The following is a 22,374-nucleotide window of genomic DNA, read 5'->3' as shown; positions in this document are numbered from 1 at the left end:
CGCTTCCATTTTTATTACCCAATGCCATGGAAATTTCCGGATGTTGCCAATGTCCGAGGCGTCACGTGTGAAGGAAATTACTGACTTTTCCATTATGTGTATATGTTGGAAATTCCTTTTTTACGCCTACTTATAGAACTATTCATTAACGGTCGTTCCGAACCTTAGCGGCAGTTTTCTAGATTGTTTGTATTTGTTTGCGGTCATGTTCGACTAACTATGATTACCTTCAATGAAATTATATTAGAATAGTAATCTTTTAGAAAAAAAATAACCTCTAATTGACTTAAACTGGCATGATATTTCTCGTCATTTCGATGTATTCTAATCCATGTACAGTTGAACACGGTTACAACAACCTCGGTTATACGGAGTGTTCCATAAATAACTAAATAGTTTACAAATTCATAAAAACTGAAGGAATTGTTATATTTGAATGCGAAAAAGTTATTTTCGCAAAAAGGGATATTTTTTGGTTCAGGAAAAAATAAATTCAGTCTAAATTTTTGTAGATAGAGGACATTGCACGCCAGTCCTACAGGAGTTATTTGACCTGAATCTTTCTTCAATCTCTTCTGTGTCTGAAACGTCCGTAAAGCTTCAGCCGGTGGTTCGGGGCTGAGGTAAAGGAACTTCAGCAACAATAATTTATCCACCAATGCCAAAATCACAATGAAAACCTTATGTAAGCGTCAGTAACAGGAAAATTCCGAAATGAGCTGTTAATCGTACACCCTGCATTTTATAGGACTCTAGTTTGCACATTTGCAGTGATTTGCTTCCATGCAACCGCCCTCTGTTAACAAAAATTTGAGGTAATTTTTTTTCTCATCCAAAAAAAATCCCTTTTTGAGAGAATAATTTTTTTGCAAACCGCATTCAAATATATCCATTCCTTTTATTTTAATGAATTTTCAAACTATTAACGAATTTTTATGGGATTACCCTGTATAACGTCAGTTATTGGCGACTGCGTATAAATAAACCTTACATTTTTAACGATACATTGTATGGAATTTAGCGCATCGTGATTGATCGGATTCAGTGATGAACCATTACGTCACTCATAGTGAAATACTTGGAGAAATTTACATTTGGCGAAGTTGAGTGATGTTTTTTCCCCTTATCGTTTTGTTTTCTCAGGTGGGTGCGGGCGGTTTTTTTCGATTCTTGTTCTATTTTATTAATTAAAAAAAAAAGGCACTTTCAAAGGTAAAATTAACTTTTTCAATAGAGTTGCCATCATCTTTTGTGAATAATATCGTGGAAGACGAGCAGCTCCACAGTAGTGTCAAGGAAAAAGTGCCTAGCGAGTTATTTGGCGAAATTAAGTTTCGTCAGAAGCTTCTCTCCTTTTGACGTCTTGCTATCTTTCTTGTTCGTATAACCAATCACTTCGTACATAAACATTACTATGAAGGTAATGCGTTCCCAATATGTATTACCTTCATAGTAATGTTCATGTACATTCCCAATATAACGTAAAAAAGGGGAAATTTTTATAATGTAAATAATATATGTGTAATTCGAATGTGAATGCCCAGCACTGTCAACGGAAGGCTCTGTGTGTTTTCTGTGTGGGTAAATTTGCATATTCCGTAAAAGGAAAGGGGAAACAGAACTGCCCAGCGCTGGGGAAGGAGGCTTTGTTTCTTCGTTTCCCGTCACAGTCAAATGGCTGGCACGTTGCATTGACTTGATAGATGTCTTCATGGGGAGAACGTCGCGAGTGATTCGATACTTGTGAGTACGGGGCCAAGGGGAGCCACTACTATAAATCTTTGCTAACTTTTCCGACGCAACTCTGCCTCTTTTTAGATAACGGAAGTAAGGTGCTTTGCATCAGTCCGAGGTTGTGAGCGGTTTTATCTATCTATCTATCACTTCGTGCTAATACCTCTTGCGTTACCAAGAATGTAAGGATTGCAATTACGCGTTCCCTGTCTTTCCTGAATAAAATAATGTTGAAAACGCAGCGACCTCGGATATAACGGCACATTTTTCGTCACTAATTTGTATCATTCATTTATTGTAATTAGGGTGATCGTAGACCAGAGACATTCTACAAATTTTCGATTCCTGAATTTTCTTTTACAAAATATGCTGTTTTTACAACGAAACTTACCTTAAATCATAATCTTTACCAAAATTGAGGATGAAAATAATTTGCATAAAACGTATGAATTATTTTATTCCTTAGGCTATGCATAAGGGGATACATGCTCCTCGAACGGTGAGAGCGAATCGCCGAGTTTATGTATAGTGAATGGTAGGGCACGAATATGAGCGCTCTACGCTCTTCCGCCAGGCAAAGTTTCTCATTTCGTGATAATAATACAATTTGTTTTTATTGGGGGGGGGGGGGAGACACCTCCTTAACCCCCTCCACACCCGCGTATTCTTCTATGCCAATATTATCCTATATAAATATAAATCTCACGTATTTGGCTTGCTAAATTTTTCCCCCCGTGAAATGCAGTTTAAATCACTACAAACTGCATTTTTCGCCAAGGGTTTTTTTTTACCGACGATTGGCGACATTTTTTTGACGAGAATTTACGATGATCCCCCCCCCCCCCATTCTCGCTTGTGATCCCAATTTTCTTTATTTTTCGTGATCAAATATGACCACTCCACAGTCATAATAAAACAACAACTTCATCCATACTATTTTTGATTACATCTAATTATATTTATCATATGAAAAAGTTCTTGAAAACGACACCTCGCGGTCATAATAACAAAATTCGGAGAATCTACAATGCCGTTATAACCAAATATAAATCATATTCGTTCAGTTGATTCCGAAATTAAAGTGAAACACACACACACACAAAAGAAAATATCAACAATAATAATAGTGAAGAAATATTTAAGAATTGAAATTTTTATTCGGCTCCAAAAATACATCAATTATTTACTGTAATTTGCTCTTTTTTTGTATCACGTGATAAGAAACTCACCCCCCCCCCCCTTGCCTTCAAATAAAATTCGTCGAGGTATAAAATAGTAGTTGAAAATGTTAAGATTTTCATGATCATTTTCGTATTCCTTTTCAGACTCGGCACATACAAAGTGGCAAAAATCAAGAATTTTGACTTTCGATATAATGACGATTTTTTCATCGAAATGTTTCGGTGTCAATTTCCTCTCGTATGACGAAAAAAGACGCATATTTCACTATTTTTCATTTTGTTTCATTGCGCGGGCAGTATAAAAATGTGAGTTTTTCGGGGTGCCTAACAAAAATGCTGATTTTGTTTAAGCCGGAATTTTTCCCCTATATAAATATTAGTTCACTTATTCACAGGGACTACATCTCTGTAGGGGCGGTTCTATATATAAGGCGGTCTTCTTCAACTTTTTTCACTTGTGGCACTTCCTCTTCCTCCTAACCAGATCATGGCACGCCACTCTGTCTCAATGAAGAGATATAAGCAGGTGGTCGAATAAGACTTGGGCCACGCTACAAAATGTGCGTGCATGTGTTGGTGAACTTAACGTGAAGCTTTGTTTCTGTGTAATGCTTGATATAGTGCTGCCATCAGTTTTCTAACTATGAGTGCAGTGTTATGATTGAATAATTGTATCGTAGTAGGCCTGTTGCTCTCCGTGGCAAGATTTTTTTTTTGATGGGGAGATCGGCTCGCATTCGCGCCTCGAAGTTGAGAATTACAGGAAACCATAATAGGAGAAAATTTTCTCCTAACCTACACTACTTTTATTATATTTCAAATTCTACTATTATACGCACAATTATACTTGAGAAAAACATCATTGAGCTGGGATCTTTGCTGCCATCTATCGAATAAAAAAAGAGAACCACCTCTTATAATTCTTCAAATGAAACTGGCTGTTGGCAGCTTAAAATAAACAATATGAGGTATAATACAAAAAGTTTTAGCTTTATGCTGCACACCAGCGTGGAATTTTATGCGCCAAAATATCGGTTATTAATAAATTTTTATGTTTGCCGCAAAATCACTTTTTGTAAACACTGCTGCGGTAAACATAAAAACATTTTAAGTATTTTGGCGCATAAGGTTTACGCCGGTATACAATATGAAAATGGACAATATATGAATCATACTGCATATTATTTATTTTCAAGCTGCACGCCAGTTTAAAACAACAATCAAGTTTAGTTGAAAAATAATTACAAATGGTATTGTTTTTATTTGATAGGTGGCAGCAGATGCCCTGGAACGATGTTTCTCTATTTTAAGCAACATTTATGAGCATTTCTCTTATATGCAAAAATATCAGAATGGAAAGCGAATAGAATTTGAACTCATTCATCGATTTTCAAGGTAACATAATTTATCCTTCTGACACACTCAGATCTATTGGAGAGATGTTTGATATAAACGTCTTTTATTCGCACATCATTAACTACTTTGAAGTTACCAAGAAAGCCAAAAGGGACTTTGCAAAATATGTCGACGAAAATGCAATGATGATGAATAAGGATGATGGAGGGCGGTTATGAGCAGTTATAGTCTCCGGCACCCAGACGAGCAAATTTAGGAGTTCGAAGTTTCATTTTTTCCGTAGTTAGACAACCCCTTTTTACGTGGCTTCAGCGCTGTTTCTGAGATAAATTTCAGAAGGATCCTTTTCACCATGCTACTGGGCGTAAGAATTTTGGGAAATGTTTCGTAGACTAGTAGGAAATTCCCACAGACTGGCCCACGAACGAGCGGTTGAGAAACATTGCACTAAGGAACAGATGACAACCTCCTTAGGTTTTACTGAATATTCCAGAATGAGGATAAACGTGTTTAGGTATGGTTAAATGCAGAAGGGGATCATTTTCAGTATCACAATTAAACAGTCTAGTTTCAAAACAAGATGGGTTCATTTTTTTTTAGATTTTTCCAGATTATTTAATTTATTTTTAGTTTTTTTACAGATCTAGCAGCAGGTGAAGCCATAACATTTAAAAGCATTCGTGTCTGAGTAGCGATTGGTTGCAAAACCGGATAAGTGAAGGAACCAGATTCAAAAGCAGATAGATCAAAATGAGCGTTTATGGGTAGATAGATCGCATTGCCTGGTTGCAAAACCAAGTAAAAATCCCAAAGATTTTTTTTTCTCCCAAATATATAATGCTTACACAGGGTAATATAAACTGAAGAGCCAAAAAAAACTGGTACAGGCATGCGTATGCAAATAAAGAGATATGGAACCAATCGGAGTACGGCGCTGCGGTCGGCAACGCCTATATAACACAACAAGTGTCTGGCATGGTTGTTAGATCGGTTACTGCTGCTACAATGGCAGGTTATGAGTTTGAACGTGGTGTCATAGTCGGCGCACGAGACATGGGACATAGCATCTCCGAGGTAACGATGAAATTTGGATTTTCACGTACGACCATTTCACGAGTGGGCCGTAAATATCGGGAATCCGGTAAAAAATGAAATCTACGACATCGATGCGGCCGCAAAAAGATCATGCAAGAACGGGACTGACGAGAATCATTAATCGTGACAGACGTGCAACCTTTCCGCAAATTGCTGCAGATTTCAATGCTGGGCCATCAACAAGTGTCAGCGTGCGAACCATTCAACGAAACATCATCGATATGGGCTTTCGGAGCCGAAGGCCCACTCGTGTACCCTTGATGACTGCACGACACAAAGCTTTACGCCTCGCATGGGCCCGACAACACCGACATTGAACTGTTGGGGACTGGAAACACGTTGCCTGGTCTGACGAGTCTTGGTTCCAATTGTTTCGAGCTAATGGACGTGTATGGGTATGGAACAACCTCATGGACCCTACATGTCAACAGGGGACTGTTCAAGCTGGCGGAGGCTCTGTGATGGTATGGGGCGTGTGCAGTTGGCGTGATATGGGACCCCTGATACGTCTAGATACGACTCTGACAGGCGGCAGGTACTTAAGCATCCTGTCTGATCACCTGGACCCATTCATGTCCATTGTGCATTCCGACGGACTTTGACAATTTCAGCAGGACAATGCGACACCCCACACGTCCATAATTGCTACAAAGTGGTTCCAGGAACACTCTTCTGACTTTAGACACTTCCGCTGGCCACCTAAATCCCCAGACATGAACATTATTGAACATATCTGGGATGCCTTGCAACGTGCTGTTCAGAAGAGATCTCCACCCCCTCTTACTCCTACGGATTTATGGACAGCCCTGCAGGATTCATGGTGTCAATTACCTCCAGCACTACTTCAGACATTAGCCACGTCGTGTTGCGGCACTTCTGCGTGCTCGCGGGGACCCTACACGTTATTAGGCAGGTGTACCAGTTTTTTTGGCTCTTCAGTGTATATATGTGATATTTAAGAAAATAATCCCCAAATGGATACTCAATCAGCCAGGGCAAGCTCGAATTTTTGCCTCCACCCCGTGTAATGTTGAAGGAGTGATTACAGAAGGAATTTCTCACCCCTTCTGCTCCAGTGCCCGGGGCACCAGACCCGGGTGCTCCCTCCTAGTTGCAGCCCTGTTTATACACACACGCACACGCACACACACACATACATATATATATATATATATATAGTTTCGAAGATTCATTTTTCCGTGACTTTTATTCCACGCGAAATCAAATTTTTCAAAAATTATGCAAGGTATTCTCATGAAATTATTCAACAGTGTTCCAGATAACCTTAACTGTGCCATGAACTAGAATCTCGGCCATATGTTTAGAATTTAATATTTTACAGCTGTTTGAATGAAAAAAAATTGAATTTTTTTTTGTGAAAATTCACGTATTTTTTCTGTCATATATATCTCAGAACATTTTGCGTATCTTAAAACTTTTAGTTCATTCCACAGAAAACAGTCATAGAATATCACATACAATATCAAAACTATTCAAATAAATTGTGTGGTTTTCAGTGCACAATGTCTAGCGTAAGTACTGCAAATGAGCCAATTTTGAGGACATAATTCAGAATATCTCAAAAGATTTCAGAGATAATGTAAAACCTCGGTAAGTCGTCATCTCATGTTATCGAAAAATTATGACTTAAGCGAAGTGGCGTCAGTTTTAACGTGCAGTATTGTGAAAAAACAGCATAAATTTAAAGTAATATAACATTTATATTAAAACATGAATTAGAATTACAATATTAAGAAAATTCATGGATTGCAGAAGAAAAAAAAAATTGGAATTTTTACCTTTTTAGAGCTCTTATTACTTAACTTATTGTGTTAAAATGTACTGGTACACTTTGATTTATACTAGTAATTTTTAATTTAGACTAATCAGAGCAATTGCTAAAATAGTTAGCTTTTATTCACAACAGAACTACTGCACATCAATTTTACATATGTATGAAATTTAATTTTAGTGTTTTAATTCTTTATCAGTAGTTCATGAAACAATTACAAGGTAATCTTGGTAAAACTTATCACGGTAATCTTCCACATACTAACTACAAGGTGATCTCGAACACAGGGTACACTTTGAGGGACTTGTGGAGGACCTGGAGTAGGGAAAAATCACACATTAGAAGACCAACTTTGGAAAAAAATGTCTGGTTTTTCCAACAAGGATAATATTAAATTTGGAGCCCTAAATTAGTGGGACCCATGCAGAAATCAGGTCTTACTCGAACAGTATTTAATGGTTCAGAAACTTTAGTCGGCAAATGAGCTTCCCCAGCGTAACTTTCATTACTTGAACTGTTACGTTTTGGTACATAAGACTTTTATGGTGATTTTTAAGCATATGGTAATACTGTTAACACAAGCTATTTTTTTAAAGGAAGCCATAGAAATTATCTGTTTATCTCTCTCGAACTTTTTCATGGTGACGAGTTAACCGAAATTAGCAACGAGTTAACGAGGGTTTAATAACATTGTTGTCTATGAAAGCTGGACAAGCCTGAAGAAAAACGACTACTTATTAAGGTGACGACTTACCGAGGTTTACTGTATTTCGAAAAATTTCACTGGATTTCCTTATTTCATTTACTTTATTTACTTTGTTTCAAACCCCCCACTTGTTTTGTGAAAATCACAGGGTTTTCAAGAAAAGCGCCCCACACGTAGTCAGTTGCCTTAATGAATTAAAATTCATCACTAATGTTTTAATGAGTTGAAGGCCATTTTTCAACCCCGATAATAGTAAATGATAAAAATAACTTGAACATAGTTTACCTTTTCTGTCAGTTGGTGAGCTTGGGGTATGTCTGGTCTCTGTCTTCAGGTCAGATGTAGGAATGGGATCCGGCTCTCGTGTCCAGGTCTATTTTGTTTTAATGACTAAAGAGATGAATTTTGGACTGAGAAATCATCGACCCCCGCGATGATCATCTGTCAGTCATCGGTTAACTTAATTGGATGGAAACGGAAGAAGATTTCTTAAAAACCTTATTGCTGATACATGACTTGGCTATTATGGCCGGCCTCGATAATATTACAAGTTACAATGATTCATTTCATGATATCAACTTGCCAAGGTTGCTTTCCCGAAAATCTTTAGATTATAGTTTATCTAATTATCCCTTACTTAAAGACAAAAAGAAAAACAACATAATCTGGTGATTTGTTTTTCTAGCTTGGAAGTAATAATTTCATTAAAAAAATAGCTAATATTTATATATCCCAGTGGATCTCAACCAGGGGTCCGCTTGGGGTCCTTGGAGAGTTTTCAGAGTCCGTGAGGTTAAATAGGGGAAAAAATTAACTTCATTATATGCTGGATATTACTCTATAAAGGAGTCCGTGATTTCCATTTTATTTCTCTCTAGGGGTCCATGGAACACAAAAGGTTAAGAACTCCTGCTGAAACCGAAGATGACACAACATAGCCGATTGAAATTCAAATTTCAAGGTATCAAAAAATGGTCCGTGGGGCCCCTTCGGTTCTATAAGAATTTCTAGATAAGCATGGGATGTGCTTTTTACCAATGCCAAAATTATGATAAAAATAGTTTGTTGCTCAAATAGTTGGTCCCTGATTTTCTAGATGCGTGACCAATGGTAAGTGCTTATTGGAAACCCCACATAAAATTTCACCCTACACTAGGGTCGTCTTAATAGAATCAAAGGCTCTTGGGTAAAAGGTGGTGCATTTTGAGCTCTTCACAATTTAAATCATCTCATTAATCTTATTAATATGAGACACCTATGCATGTAGGGTAGGGGTTCTTAACCTTTTGCGTTCCACGGACAGTTTGTGTCAATGAAGGCCAGGGATAATATTCAGCGCATAATAATGTAAAAACAATAATTTGATTGGATGTTGAATTTTTGCTCGGCTATAAGGTATCTTCATGCACCTTAGCTGCAATGTCTCTACTCAGCAAGTAACGCTACAGTGAGTGTTTTAAGGATACAAGGATCTTCTCTATGGAATAATGATCAGTGTGCTTGCCCGGTATGCAAGAGATCTTGGTTTCGATTCCCGGTGGGGAGAGATGACGCCTTTTTTCCTGTTCACCTCGGCAGAATATCTAGAAAGCCAATTGATTTCAAATAAGTTGATTGCTTTCTCATCCAAGCACACGGAATCCCTCCTGAACCCCCCCCCCCTCCTTCCCCCAAGTTCCCATTTTAAGAATCACCGATCTCCAGGGCCGTCACCGTAGAAGCTTATGCAATGATTGCTCTGCTCACAATGGGACGCGAGGGGCATTTCATGTAGCTTGACCCCAGAAACCCCCCTTCCTCCAGATCGGATCTAAATAAGAAACCCCCAAGAGATGACGATGCGCCGCAAAGCTCGTCATGAGAACTATCTCGAATTATCTCATTATCTCAGGAGGGCGTTCAAGCGCTATCGTGACGCGACGCTATTAACAATAATGAGGTAATAAAATAAGTACGTTTCGACAAGTATTTGCTATGCATAAATGGGGGGAGATCGCACGATTTCTCGTTCACGGTGTGAGCAGCCGTTGATCGAATGATTTCGCTTTTTCGGGTAGTTTCTATGAGGCAACATTAGATTTCATCATCGTCATCGTCTGGAGGATTTATCATCACGTGTTCGGAACACACCCATGTCTTGAGATATGCATTACGCATTCTTGGTGGTGTGATACCGAATATTCTTCCACGATGTGTTCACGCTTTCCATCTTGTTTTTTGTTATCGAAAGCTATTTTTGATTCAAAATCTGCTGAGATGTATTTTTCTAAATTTATATCACACGCTCGAAATATCAGGACAACAATCCTCTCGGTGAAATAGTTTGTTTATTTTTACTGTAATTATTTTTGTTTCCACATCTTTTCTTGCAATTTACGAGTTTTGAGTTCATCGAAGTTGCGAGAATTCACTGCCGCTGCCGTCTTGAGAGAGCCCCGGCTTACTGGTGACTTAGACACTTCTTCCACCGAAGTCGACATTCTTTGAACATCGTTTTCTTTTGAATTGATTTATATTATTTATAATATTACTATACCCGCTGTATGCTTCTAGATGTGATAATATCACTATACATCATTATATTAATATACACAGGGTAGGCAAAAAGTCCGTAGAAACTTAAGAAAAAAACCAGAAAAATAACCGAAATAAAAAACGGTTTGCAGGATTAGCATCGCTAGGTCACAGGAATATTTTCTGACAGGAAAAAAAAAAAATTGCCGATGGGTGGCGCTGACGTACACAAGTCAAAGAAAAGATACGCAAATATCGAACAAAATTCCTCCAAATCGTTTATTACAGCAGTATGTGCTCCACATGACCACCACCACAGGGGACAACACATTGCAGGCGAGTCACAAATCCAGCAACGGCATAGTGCAGCAGCTCCACGTACACGGTTTACAACAGTGAACTGATTGTGGATTAGAAGCGAAAGTTCTTATAACCGTCTCATTTGCATATTTCCACCGAAGTCGCTCGTACCAGCGCCACCTATCGGCTGTTTTTTCCTGTCTTAAAAAAATTCCCGGGACCTATCGATGCTGACCCTGCAAACCGTTTTTTATTTCAGTTTTTTTCGGGTTTTTATTCATTTTTAAAGTTTATACGGACTTACCTGCCCACCCCGTATAATTATATAGGGTGTATAGCAAACGGGGGCATGACATTTTACTGGAGAACCGTTGATCCTAGAGGTATACTTCAAATTAGAAAAAGTTTCCAAATAACGTGTAGTACTCAGATATGTCATCCATGTTTCAAGGGAGTTGTATAGTTATTGAAATTTAAAAAAAAAAAAACTTTTTATACACAGTCCCCATGGAATTTTTTTGTTGTCATTAGAAGAGACAGGGTAACAACTTTCTGATTGGGTTTTGGGGCACACGGGGACTGTATAAAAAATTTATTTAATAATATAATTATATATCATAATATTATATGATTTATATTACTGTTTAATAATGAATTTGATCTTATAATTTCAGATCCTGTTACTGAACCTAAGCCCTACGTCACGAGGTCCAGCCGTAAAGTTAGATTTGTACCTAAATTATAAAATTTTTCATGTAATGTCCTCCGGACTCGTGGGGGGGGGGGGGGAGTATTGTAGGTGTCGCTGTGAAAGTTCTATGTTGCTGTACCGTTATCGCACCTTATGTTATGTCCGAGGCTAACGAGAAAGAGATGTCGATTATGTCGATGTGACGTCACCGCTGGTATTGTATAACAATGCGGTGACGACTCGCTCCTCCCATTCAACTTTTTACTTTTAACATTATGCATCTTCGTTATATGCGTTTTAAGTTACATAATTTTTTAACATGTTAACCAGTTTATTCTGAAGTTATGTTTTTAATAAATGAATCGGTCAATTTACCAAAATCTAAAGTAGTAGCAATTCATGGAGTCAGATAAGTAAATTAATTGTTGTCACCATGCGGTTGCATATCCACGGTAGTACCGAGCTCTCGCCTCACTACATGGAATTTCTGCAACAGGGGTGGGCCAACAGCTGGCCCACGAGGTGATTTTGAGTGATCTCCGATAAGGTAAGTTGTGGGGTGTCCCATAAATTCGTAAATACTTAAAAAACTTCATAAAAATTGAAGGACTTATTAAACTTCAGTAAAACAACTTCACTAATAGCGCTTTATTCACCGATGTTCTAACATCACAATAGAAACCTTGTTATGTAAGCCAGTAACAGGAAAATCAGAAATGAGCTATTAATCATGCACCTTGCATTTTATAGGACTCTGATTTGCATCTACCCAGTGAGTTGCTTTCGCGCAGCGCTCCTATCGACAAAAATTTGAACTATTTTTTCTGTACCAAAAAAAAACACCCCCCCACCCCCTTCCTTCGTGAGAATAACTTTTTCACAAAAACCAATTCCTTCAACTTTTATGACTTATTTAAACTATTTATGAATTTAAGGACAACCCGTATACAAATCACTAAGATTTACGGTTCATTTTGGTGGTGTGTGACTTCTACTCCGGAGTGGAACCCCTGATTTGGCTGTGACGCTGCCAAATCAGGTTGGCCACCCCTGATCTATAACATTAGAAACTAAATTCACCCACTGTCAGTTTGAATAGTGGATGACAGCACCTACTGAACACTTAGCACAACACTAGACACACTCTTCATGAGAACAGTCGAGTTCCCCGATGAATTCACACTATTTCGGCCGGCAGGGAGCGTTTGGTAGCGATACATGCCTTTGAAAAATCCACCTAAACGATCGCTTTTTCGTCATAGAAACAATGTTTAACGAGTATTCTGTATTTAGTATTTTCGAGCCCATTTTTTCCATTTCTGTGAGTCCAAATATTTTAAAATCCTCCGTATGCAGAGTCCCTATATATATACTTAAATAATAAGTATATATATAGGGACAAAATAATATGTACTGTACAAATAATATGTACCCTGTACAAAATAATAATCCCTGTATATATTTATCTGGACAGTGGTTTTCAACCAGTGCTTCACGCTACTGTAGTAGTGGGGGGGGGGGGGTTTGCCTTCAAAAATGCTTCACCTTCTTATTTCCAAGGGCGCCAAAAATATGAACGATTTTGGAATTTTCGCTCCAGGTAGTTACTTCTATAAGGAAACTAATCTTTATATTCAAAACTCGCCATCTCTTAAAGCCACCACCGATTACATAACACACGTCCGTCCGTTCATTTCTTAATTTTGTTTTTATAGGTATGCCGATACATGACAGGAAAAATCCGCCATGCCGAGTCAAAATGCCGTAACCCCAAACTGACTAACTAGTTGAAAAATTGCAACGCGTATTAGCAATGACACGGGTTTGAGGAAAACCAATTACACGGGGGGGGGGGGGGGAGAAGTGTTCAGCAAATCAATAACTGTCATTTTCCGATAAACTCAGATACGACAAAAGGAAACTGACTACTTACAAAAGCAATTTACTGCTAAAGTTCTTTTGTTTTTGCTTATTAAGGGTTATTCTTTTGTGTGTTATTTGGCGTTTGACCTCGCACAGAGCTTGAAATCTTACCAAAGCTTGAAGAGGGCATGAAGTGGACGCGCGACTATAATTGCTTGACCACACAAATCAGTTATGAAGATACACAGGGTGTTTTCACGAAGTGTGTCCGAAATAATAAAAATTCTACGGTTGTTGATATTGAAGTAAAATATGATCAGACGAAAGAGTGATAGCGGCACTGTCGGAAAATAATAACTGAGGATTCTGGATATTATACAGGGTGCATAGCTAACAACACGCACCGCAAATTACTGGCGAACCGCTGGTCCTGCGTAGAAAAAGTATATCTACAAATAACGTGTAGACCTCAGATAAATCACTCATTATTACTAGGGGTTGCATAGTTGTTAAACTAAAATAAAAAACTAACTTTTTATACGAATACACACCCTATCTTCGAAAATCCAGTGAGAAAGTTGTTGCCCTTTTTCTCCTGCGGGAAAAAAAAATTCCGCTTTCCTAAATGTGATATTTGCTGAGATACGTGAATTTAAAAAAAGGGGGGAACAACAGAGTAAATGGGGAGTAAAACGTGTTTTTACTCATTTGTATTTTTATGAGGGAAATATAGTCAGCATTTATCGTGTGCTGTGTGTGTACCGATAGTTTTCTACCTCTCGCGGGCAGGATGGAATCCCTTGACGGTGTCTGCATTTGGCCCGGGGGGGGGGGGGGGGAGTTTGAGCACACCCTGATATACAGTATTTGTTGCCGTGTCGGTCTTTTCTGGAGAGCCAAAAAGACCACAGTGACTGCCCCTCCCGTAGATCTGAACGAAACATTTGGAAATTCAAATTCCAATCCAACAAGGCTCCTTATCCTGGAATTATCTTCTCATCACGACAAAATGAGTTACTACATGACACAACATGAGTCTACATTTTTCTAGACAGGGGCCTATGAAAAATCTCAGCCTATGCATGAGCAGAGGAAGATTTATATTGTTTTGCAACTTGTGGGCTACACAAATTTTGTTGCTCTCCTTCCATTCTAATCTAAGTTTCTTGACCACATATTCCTCAAAATTTCTACCCTGGGCCATCCGACCCGCTTAGTCCTCGCTTTTGTCAATACTTCTCTGGCCCTATGTCGCTTATCTGGTCACTCCGATTCTTGCACACTTCCGTGTTGTTTTTTTGTCCCTTTTGGATCCAAAAGGATCACACGTGATCCCCGCTCTCTAAGTCCCTCTTTTGGTCATTCACACGCTTGCACGCTGTTTTGGTCGCTCACTGGGAATGTGAGAGACCTAAAGAGCGTGCAAGCATGGGAGGAACTAAAAGAGTGACCTAGCGAGTGTGCACACATGTGGGTTACCTAGAGAGTGAAAGAATACGCCACTGTGTAACCGAAAGGTTGACCCTTGAAAGCGAGTGTAGGCCACTTGTGACCAAATGAGTGTGCAAGCATGTGAGTGACTAAAAGAGTGATCAAAATGCATACGTATGTAATTGACCAAGAGAGTGCCATGGAAAGTGTTCAAACATGGGAGTGATCTGGAAAACTAGGAAACATGTCAGCGAGAGACCAAAGGATTGACCCAGAGGCAATCGTCACAAAAAGAGTCACTTAGCGAGTGAGGGATGAGAAGAGTTATTATGGAATGTGAAAGCATGTGATCAACCAAAAGAGTGATTTAGAGACAGAGCCATATTGAGAGGGAAGAGTTGAGGGGACCCACTACATTCTGGTTCCTGGTCCGGGAACACTTTAACGGGACTCTAAACGAGAGGATTTAAAAAGAAAATTAATTCAAAGGCAAGTAAAGTTGCGAATTACAGCTAAAAATAAAATTCTAAAGGCAAGTAAAGTTGCCAATTAAATGCAAAAAAAATTTGTCAAATTCGCGCAAACCTGGTAGGGTGATTTCTGAACAGATTTCAAGTATTTTTATAATTGGAACCATACCTCTACGATGTATGGTTGGTGAAATAATGGCCGAATTAGGACTTGCCATGTATAGTTATAAACATGTGGCCCCCAACAAGCAGGGCCGTAACTAGGATTTTTTCCTCCCGGGGCAAACATTATTTTCCCGCTTCCCACAACTTTAAAACTCGATAATTTTATAACAGTGTTTGTAACTTTGTTCCCAACTAAAATTTCCCCCTAAATCTTGCCATCCGGGGCAGTTGCCCCCATGCCCAGTTACGACCCTACCCAAATGGGCGGGGCTGACAGGACTCCAGCCTTGGAGCCAGGACAATTCTCATGATTTTTTTTATTTTTTCAAGCTATAAATTCAATATAGAAGGGACTCGTGATCTGGTCCGCAGAAGGGGGAGGGGGATTAAGATCTCAGCCTACGGGCCCTGACCTAGTATGTTCAAGCCACGGTTATAAATGGTTAGTATCTGAAAATTTTCGATTAAAATTTGATTAATCAGTAGATTAAAAATTTTTGATTTAATCAGTTCAAAATTTTAATTGATTCCGAGCCCTCGTTATAAAGAAAATGTGTAAATGCATCGCACATCCTCGGTGACGTGATACCGAGATGTCTCACGATGTCTTCACGCTTTTTGCTTTAAGTATCCCCAGAACTATTTTTGATTGAAACTGCTGAGAAATATTTTTCTCTAAATTTAAATCACACTCGAAATATGAAGGCAACACTCTCAATGAAAAATTGTGTATTTACTAATTACAGTCGGGCCCCGATTAATAGGATAACGCATAAACGATACCCCATTTATTCGGATAAAAATCCTCTAGAATCAAAATCCCGCTCTTAATGTAATAATTTCAAAAAAATTTTTCTCCTTGAACCTTCACTCGTATATCGGGGTGCCGTAGATGAGACTTTAACAGTTCATAACCCCCCCCCCCGCCATCATCACTCTGCCAATTAAAAGCAGTGGTGTATTGAAGCCATGGCTGGAATAAGAGGAATAGGGATCATGACAATTTAAGAGTCATCTCACGCAATCTCTAAGATGGTGAAAAATTCAGAAATGTAGCTATGGAAGTACGTCTTTCCCCTGGGAATTAACAGCCTCCACCACAGGAACTAATGGATATCATGTGTAGATCATAGTTGATGGTAACTAATTATACATGATAATATGATGTAATATGAATAAATGACGATAAAGAGTCACCAAACGATGAGTAGGATGTTGGAGATGCAACAATGTTAATAGTGATGCAATTATATGAATATGATATTGTAGATAAAAATAATAATGGTTAATAATATACTTGAGATTAAATAGGGAATAGCTCAAGAGAGTCCCAACTTCAAGGCGCGAATGCTAGTCGATCTCCCCGTTCAAAAGTCTAATATGTGCAATTCATGAAGTATTTACAATGACATAATGCAGTGCATCAATGCTGACCATAAGGAAGAAATTAGCCGTGTAATACAAGTACATATAAGAGACCAGGAATATTAGGTCTGGACATCTCGAGAAAAGTTATAGGCTTTTTAAGTCTGAAAGTGTGAGTGATATATCTTAATTAAAGATTTCCCGAAGATGTTCACAGTCAGAGTTGAGTAGAGAATCATAGCAGTTTTTGGAGAGCTCTTCGCATGGGCGGGGACACGGCCCCCCCCCCCCAGCGTCTAAGGTGGAGTCGACTGATCTAATGTATAAATGTATATATGATTTGACATCATCATCATCGTGCCCCCAGCAATAATGACCGTGCCCTCCCCCAGACTTCCAAGTCTATCTCCGCCTATGGCCCTTCGACATAATCTATGAGTGTTTCAATTTTGGTATCTCGACGGGTATATGCCTATTTCTGATTAACCAGGGAGACCTGGTAAAACTTCGGTGTTACGTTTTTCGTGACCGTGATCATTTTACAGAGCACCGATCTCAGCAGAGCCCTAATCCCATTCATCTTGGAGTAACACAATATTAAATTGGCATAAAATATGGCATAAAAATGATAATAATTATGAAATGATAATATTAAAGAGAAAAGGAAATAAAATTTGTTGCGGAAAATTGTCTTATCCACCAGCTTGTCAAATATTTGATGTTTTCGTTCGTGAAACTGTCTTGAAGATTGTCTTGAAAGAAGAACTATCGAATGTTTGAATGTTTACAAGAAGAATAAAAATAAATGAAATCAAATAAATATGTAACGAGAATCTTTCTTTCTACTTTATTCAGTATGGACATTTTTACTATCTCTCCGTGGCTTTATAATGCATTTTGTTTGTTTATACGTTGTTGAAAGAAGGTGAGAAGAGAAATTTTATCTTCCAAGAGAGGAGAGAATGAGTTGGAATGTGGCTTCCGTTGTCTGTTTTGTGAGTGTGCTTTGAAATAAAGTCATCTTCGTTAAGTTCCGTAGTTTTGTGCGTGAATTGGAAACCCCTCCAATATCAAGTGTCTAGGAATTTATTCCGCCAACCCCATCGGAAAAGAGACGCACCTCCACCCGACATCGTTTATAAATACAGTATATATATGTACATGGAAGCGCACGCACATTTTTCAAAACTCGACACGTATTTTGTGCGGAGTATGTTTTTAGACCTTATAGACGTGTCAGTAACTCGCGAGCATCATAATTGGAGATCTCTCTCAGATGTTGGTGACACGAACTTTCTTGTTTTTGAAGTAGTTTCGAGATAGTTCCTTGATGTGGGAATACATAGACGACACCATCAAATATTGGTGCAGATCGGTGAGGCGGAAAAATTTTGGTGCTTTAGTGAAGCGCCTGAGGACGCGATTCTGGAATCGTTTTAATTTGCACGTGTTGCTCTTAGATGCGAAAGCCCAAGCTGGGGCACCATGTGTCTACACTGGGCGAACGATTTGTTCGTACATCAAAACTTTGTTCTTCATACAAAGTTTGGACTTCGGATAGCAGAATCTCAATAGATTCTCTAAGAGCATCTGAGCCCTTTTGATTTTGTTCTTGGTATGGCTCCTGAAGTTGAGTCTTTCATCCAGGGTGACGCCCAGGTACTTAGTGTGCGTCGATGGCACGATATCTTGTCGCTCTATGATGATCTTCGTATTCGATGGGACATCTCGGTTTGTGAGCCACATCATTACACATTTGTTCACATTAAACTTGGCATTGTTGTATGCATTCCATCTTTCGACATTTGTGATCATCTCCTGGAGGTTACTTGGCGCTTTCAAGGGCTTCCTGTCGGTTGAAATTGATATAACATCGTCGGCGTATAAATTCAGGATGCCCTTTTGTACCATAGGATAATCATCCATGAAAATATTGTGTATCATCGGGCCCAAGCAGGAGCCTTGGTTAATTCTTGCGGTTATACGTCTTTTTTTGATAATGAGTCGTTTATCTTTACCTGAAAGGTCCGAAAAGATAAACATGAATTCAAAAATTTGATTATGATTGAGGGGTAGCCGCTATTTATCATTTTGAAAAACGGCCCTTCATGCCAAATTTTATCAAAAGCTGGAATGTAATCTAAAAAGCCAGCAACAGAGTAATCTTTATAATTTTTAGCTGTATGAAGGCATTCGATCACCCCAACGAGCTGTTGAACTGTTCCGTGCTCTGCCTTGAAACCGAACTGTTCCATTCGGCCTACTTGAATTCGTGAGAAAATTCGATCTGTCTTGCAGCAAACACTCTCTCGAATAACTTGGGCAGATGAGAAAGAAGAGCGATAGCCCTATGCGATGATGTGAATGCTGGAGGTTGACCAGGTTTTGGAATTAATTTTATTATAGCATTTTTCCAATACGCGGGAAAATAAGCCAGAATTAACATGAGATTGAAAATGTTTGTCAAAGATATGATGGTATTCGGAGTAAGCATTTTTATCGCTTTAGATGCGAGGCCATCCATGCCAGGTGCTTTACGGACCTTCAATTTGGATATGATTTTCTCTCTTTTGCCCAGGCTCGTCGGTGGCAAAATTGCGTGATCCAATGGAGTCAGGTCAATCAGGTACTCTCTGACTACTTGATTTATTCGCTGTCGATGTTCTGGAGTGGAGACGTCATTTGGAGAGAACTGCTGTTCTAGATACACTGCGAATTCATTTACGCTCGTCCTCAAATATCAGTCCCTCGGATATACTGTGGATCGCTGAAATCGTGGTGGCTTTCTTGCTCATTTTTCTGTAGATGTCGTTCACGTTCCCATCTCTTGGCTTAGGCTTAACGTCCATGACGCATTTGTATGTAGCATTAAGTGACAGCATGTAGCATTGTCACAGAATGTAGCATTTAGTGATAGAATGTAGCATTTAGTGATAGAATGTAGCATTTAGTGACAGCATGTAGCATTGTGACAGAATGTAGCATTTAGTGACAGAATGTAGCATTTAGTGACAGCATGTAGCATTTAGTGACAGAATGTAGCATTTAGTGACAGCATGTAGCATTAAGTGACAGAATGTAGCATTTAACAATAGAATTTACCATTTAGCATTTAGTGACAGCATGTACAATAGCATTTAGCAATAGAATTTACCATTTAGTGATAGAATGTAGCATTTAGTGACAGCATGTAGCTTTGTGACAGAATGTAGCATTTAGTGACAGCATGTAGCATTGTGACAGAATGTAGCATTTAGTGATAGAATGCAGCATTTAAGAATAGAATTTACCATTTAGCATTTAGTGACAGCATGTAGCATTTAGCAATAGAATTTACCATTTAGCATTTAGTGACAGCATGTAGCATTTAGCAATAGAATCTACCATTTAGCATTTAGCATATCTTCGCATCAGCCAGCTGTTAAAACCTCAGTCTTTTAAATCGTCTGACGAGAATGGATGCGCTCGCAAAAAGTTGCGTATCGAAATGCTTTAAACGCTCATATCTCACGAAGTATTCAGAATGAATCAGTGTTTTTGATGTCTGCGGGTACATCTCGTTGAAATAAATCCTATGATACTACTCTGGTTTTAGCACCTCTTTCAGTCCAGGCAGTATGCTCTTAGCCCGCTTTCGCAACGAAATTGTTTTACGCTATATCTCAGGAAGTTGGCAACGCAAATAAAAGCCTATGGTGTTGACTGATAGGCATCTTTAAGAAAAATCCCATGATACCACACCGGTTTAAATATCGTTTTTGGTCTGGGCACCAGGCTAGCGGCCCATTTTTCTAACGAAATTGATGTCGATCTCAGGAGGTTTGCAACGCAAATAGGCAAAATTAGTATCGTCCTTTAGCTACTCCATAGACAAATCCGATGATACCAGTTTCATTACGTCGGTCCCTACCACGCAATGGTAGGCAAAGGAATATTCGTATGAGGAATATAAAACGTATTCACGTCAAAACTTACGGCCATGTCTATGACACAGCGTACTCCATTTTTTTTAATGTTTCAATGTAGTCTGCTAAAAATCAGTGAACCACGACATAAAAAAAAGACTAAAAATTTGCCAGAAATTCAGAGAAAAGAGACATTTTTTGTAAATGACATATCAGAATCAAAATTCGAATTATCAAAATTCTTAGGGGAAAGGTCGAATTAAACAGGTAATTAACAGGTACCTCGAATAAGGGGGGGGGGGCGCCATAAACACGGACATCTACGTCCTTCGAACGTTGCCAATTGCCCATGTTTTCGTCCGAGTTGAGGGAGTTCGACAACCTCTTCAGACACCTTACAACAGATACAGCTGTACTTTAAGCTTCTCACACGGTTTGACACGTTCCACACCTTCAACGGCAATGGCAAGTCTTAAACAGTATCGATCGACCGTTTCAAACCTTCCCTCCTCCCTCAAAACTCAGGAAGAGCTTGCAAACGAAGTGGACAGCTTCACATCGAGCGCAGCAAAGACCGACTCTCTACGCATGCTGCAGCCCTATAGAACAGTAAGAAAGACGATTTCGTACATCCAGTCTGACCTGTGGGGACCTACTGTGGGAATCCGACAAAGCTATTGTAGTAAGAAACAGAATTTAGCCCTGTGAGACAAATGCCATCTAATTCAGTTGGTAGATTGTTTTAGACATGAGGCATATGCTGTAGCAAGGAATTCTCGGCTGGTTGTTTTTCATATATAACCTACCTTTAAATCTGCATCATACCTTTTATTGTTAAAAAAAATCCCTTGTATATGATCTTTAAGGTCTTATTTGATCTTTGTTCAGGGACATGGCCATGCTATCTGTCACGTCCCCCCCCCCCCACCAAGAAAAAACTGCTTCGACATCGAACAGGGGGTTGGTTCTATGAAATATTTCTTATTAACAGGGACACCGCGAACGTAAGAAATTTTAAAATATTTGCTCCATGTACATGCGTCTATGAGGAAACTGAACCTCGTGTTCAAAACTCGCTATCACTTGGAGCCATCACCGATTATTTCTTAATTTAGCTTTCAGATATGCGGATACATGAAAGGATAGATCCGGCATGCCGAGTCAAAATGAAATAACCTTTAAATCAGTTGAAAAAATTGTAACGCGTATAAGCCATGACACGTGTTTTAGAAAGAGCAATAACACGGAAAAAACTCAGCAAATCCATAGCTGACGTTTTGCGATTATTCAGATACGACAAAAGGAAACGCACCGTTTACATTATCTATCGTTTGAGTTCGTACGGAGCTTGAAACCGTATCAATGCTTGAAGAGGACATGAAGTGGACGCGGCTATAATTGTTTGAACCAAAATTATTCCGGAACATGCGTGTAGGTATTTTCCTCCTTCATTCTGCTGCTCACGAACATTGCGATGTCCGTTGAATCGTTCAAGAGTGCTCAACGTGCTCACATCTTCTGGGCTCGAACTATATCTCGAACTATATATACTACTGGGCTATCTCTATATTTCTTCACTCTGCCGCCCTCAAAAATTGAGGTGCTCATTGAATCACCCAAGAGTTCTCAACGTGCTCGAGATCTTCATCGACATTACAAGTGAAGCATCTTATTCAAGGTGCACTCAAGGAAATCTACATTTTGCTGGTTTTAGTTCGAGCAAAAGTCAGAGCTGCCGTGTGTATGCTCTTCTGATATTGGGAGTGGAAAGTGCTCGCTGTCTTACAAGGGTTGAGGAACCTTGTT

At 39.0% G+C, this 22,374-nt stretch overlaps 1 protein-coding gene across 1 annotated transcript in view; it reads right to left on the bottom strand.

The window, feature by feature from the left end:
* The window catches only part of LOC149068738 (fatty acid synthase-like), a 63,474-nt gene extending 55,238 nt beyond the window's left edge, over window positions 1–8,236 (bottom strand). Inside the window, exon 1 of the mRNA XM_089250533.1 lies at window positions 8,150–8,236. The gene's annotated coding sequence lies outside the window, so the exon portion shown is untranslated. The remainder of the gene's footprint in view (window positions 1–8,149) is intronic.
* Between the last annotated feature and the right edge of the window lie 14,138 nt (window positions 8,237–22,374).

Source organism: Pholcus phalangioides, unplaced genomic scaffold, assembly GCF_987345545.1.
Source record: "Pholcus phalangioides strain wild (caught in Gottingen) unplaced genomic scaffold, Ppha-v1.0 ptg000024l_1, whole genome shotgun sequence".
NCBI lineage: Eukaryota > Metazoa > Arthropoda > Arachnida > Araneae > Pholcidae > Pholcus > Pholcus phalangioides.
This window is presented reverse-complemented; position numbering and strand designations above follow the sequence as displayed.